The following is a 3,074-nucleotide window of genomic DNA, read 5'->3' on the forward strand; positions in this document are numbered from 1 at the left end:
CCTTATTCTGAGTGCAACTATTCCTCTATCAAGGTATTGTCTGCTCTCACTGGCAGTGTTCTTCACAGGTCGTTCACATCATCTACTACCTGATTCGTTTAATTGAAGGTGCTGGGCACGTCACATTGAACCTGGGATCTTCTCCATACAAAGTAGATGCTCTACCACTGAGCCATGGTACCTCCTTCAGTCTGTTTTTATTCGAGGACCAGACACTTTTATCTAAGAGCTACCAAAGCTGAGAACTATCAGATTCCAGCAGAGGCTTCTGGGTTCAGTTTTCAAAGCTTTACTAAAATTCTCATCAGTCTCTTGAAAAAAGATTCGCCACAGCGACTTCAGGGGGTTGTAGCGGAAACAACTCTTGTTTTTTGTTTTGTGGCAGAAGCTTCCCTGGACTAAAGCCCACTTTGCCAGATACGTACAGTGTTAATTCTCAATAGGCACCTTATCAGTGTGTAGAGAACCAAATGTAAACGATGGAGCGGAGGTTAAGACTTTTCAGTTCTTCTATAACCCTTGAACCTACAACAAAATGGTGGCGGCTGCGTTTCTCGTAAAGTGCCCTTAAATAACATGGCTCCCCTTCTTCGGCTCTTGTAACGCGCTGTGGCAGAAACAAAACTACAAATCCCATTTGCCCGCGCGGTGGCCGGGGAGGGAAGTGTGTTTGAGGAAGGGACGAGCTATGTTGGCGGGAGGAGTCGCCGCCTGCGTGGGTCTATGTAGGTCTGCGGAAGGAAAGCCGGACCTTGAGCATATGTGCTGAAGAAACCGGCGACCCTTTGCGATGACCCCTCTTGGGACTCGGTGTGGGGAGCAAATAACCTGCCAGGAGTGTCTGCACTTGGAGGTAAACATGCGGGCCCAGCTGAAAAAGGGCAGGATGTCTTGTTGGCCTAAAAGGTGGGGGTGAGATGAGTGGCTGCTCCGGGGCTTAACTGTCAAGTAAAGAGAGTGAAAGGGCTAGTTTCACAACCTGGTTGCTCGGATAGGGGCGGTAGACAACGAGGGAGGGTTATTGTCTCCGTGCCCTACTTATGGGTCTCCCAGAAGCATCTCGCTGGCCACTTATGGTTGTTTAACACAGGTCTTACTGGTGTAATCCAGCAGCGCTGTTCTTACGCTTTATTTATCAGTGGTAAAGGTTCCCTTGCTCGAAAGCCAGTCGAATCCGACTCTAGGGTTGCGGTGCTCATCTCCGTTTCAAAGCCGAAGAGCCAGCGCTGTCCGAAGACGTTTCCGTGGTCATGTGGCCGGCATGACTAAACACCAAGGCGCACGGAACGCTGTTTCCTTCCCACCGAAGTGGTACCTGTTTATCTACTTGCAATTTCTTGCTTTCAAACTGCTAGGTTGGCAGGAGCTGGAACTAGAGACGGGAGCTCACTCCGTCATGCGGCACCCAGGTCTCGAACTGCTGAACTACTGACCTTCCACAGCCTGCAGTTCAGCGTCTTAACCACTTGAGCCACTGCTTCTAAATGAGTGTGTTTGGGAATTCATGGTAACAGCATTCAGTGCGCCTTGGTGTTTAGTCATGCCGGCCACATGACCACGGAAACGTCTTCGGACAGCGCTGGCTCTTCGGCTTTGAAACGGAGATGAGCACCGCAACCCTAGAGTCAGATTCAACTGGCTTTCGGGCAAGGGAACCTTTACCTAGGAATTCATGTGTGTGTGTCTCTGTGTGTGTATTCCTTTGATGCGGTACTTCAGACAGAAATAAAGTTCTTCTGAAGAATGGGAAACCAATGTTTGCTGAACTTGATAGCTGTGAAGCCCTTTTTTTAGAGTTTATAGAAGAGATCGGTTTCATTCTTGCACTCAGAAAGATTTATGTTTAACATGTCAGTAATTGATACAGGTCCTGGCTGTGTTTCAGGGTGATGGAGCTTGACTGTTTTTGATAGACCAGAGGATCAGTTTGCATAGAAAAATATAAACTTCCAAGCCTTAAAAAAAATACTCAGGTAGGCTGTTTATCCCCATATTGTAGATGGAGGGCTGAGAAAGACAGAGGCTTACTTAAAGCCACCAAGTGAAGTTGTGGCAGAGGTGAGGTTTACATTGGGGACCTCATTCTCTTAATCACTGTGCTAGACTAGCCTACTGTGTCAGGAACACAGAGTGGCCGCTGGGAATACAGAAGTTGGCCTTGTATAGTGTAAGTAAAGCTTACTCTTTGAATTTTTTGAGAATAGGCTGCAGGGTGCCCAGTCTGAGATGTGGCAGATTTGCCTGATCCCAGAAGAGATTACCATCTGAATCTCTACGTGAATTGCTAATCTGTGCATGATTTGTGATTAGAAGGCATGAGGACTGTTGTGTATGAAATAGAATGTATGAAGGTATTGAGCTTGAGTCTGACAAAGGTACTGTAAACCAACCTATTAGAACAAAGGAAGTTCTGGCGGGAAGCAAAGTGATTGGTCTTTATGTACTGCATTTGATTGGATCTTATCTGACATGTGGGCGTGGCTTGCCAAGCCCCGACTGTTTAAAAAGGAGCCTGTTGCTCCATTGTTTGTCTCGTTCTGGTTCTTCTGACTTCGTGTTCAATAAAGCTGTTATCACTGTTCACCTGCTGCCTCGAGTCTCGTATCTAACAAGGACTAAGCAATGAGACCCTTAGAGAGGCTGTAGGTGGATAATTTTGAACTGATTCATGCTTGACAACTTGCTTAAAGAACTCCCAAGAGGTTGGTGAGGCAGGATTTCATTTTGTAGAAGCCTTTACTTTAAGGCCCTAGGACCCACGTATCTTCGGGACCGCTCCTCCTGGTATATCCCCCAAAAAGCATTGCGCTCTGCAGAGAAGAACTTACTGGTGATCCCTATCCTGAAAGACATCTAGCTGTCCTCAACCAGAGCCAGGGCTTTTTTGGCCCTCGCTCCAAACTGGTGAAACTTTCTGCCAAATAACATCTGTGCCCTGCAGGACTTAATGCTGTTCCACAGGGCCTGTAAGGCAGAGATGTTCCACCAGGCGTTTGAGGACAGCGATGGTTTCCATCTTGTCTGCAACTCCGGTTCCTTGCCTCTACCCCCCCCCCCCCCCCTTACCCCATCAT

The 3,074-nt window shown here is 47.6% G+C and overlaps 1 protein-coding gene across 2 annotated transcripts in view; it reads left to right on the forward strand.

The window, feature by feature from the left end:
- Positions 1-706: 706 nt before the first annotated feature.
- The window catches only part of ANGEL2 (angel homolog 2 (Drosophila)), a 22,122-nt gene continuing 19,754 nt past the window's right edge, over positions 707-3,074 (forward strand). For both annotated transcript variants that reach the window (XM_015427605.1, XM_015427608.1), the window contains exon 1: positions 707-853. The gene's annotated coding sequence lies outside the window, so the exon portion shown is untranslated. The remainder of the gene's footprint in view (positions 854-3,074) is intronic.

This window comes from Gekko japonicus, unplaced genomic scaffold (genome assembly GCF_001447785.1).
Source record: "Gekko japonicus isolate JY-2015 unplaced genomic scaffold, Gekko_japonicus_V1.1 scaffold45, whole genome shotgun sequence".
Classification (NCBI taxonomy): Eukaryota; Metazoa; Chordata; class Lepidosauria; order Squamata; family Gekkonidae; genus Gekko; species Gekko japonicus.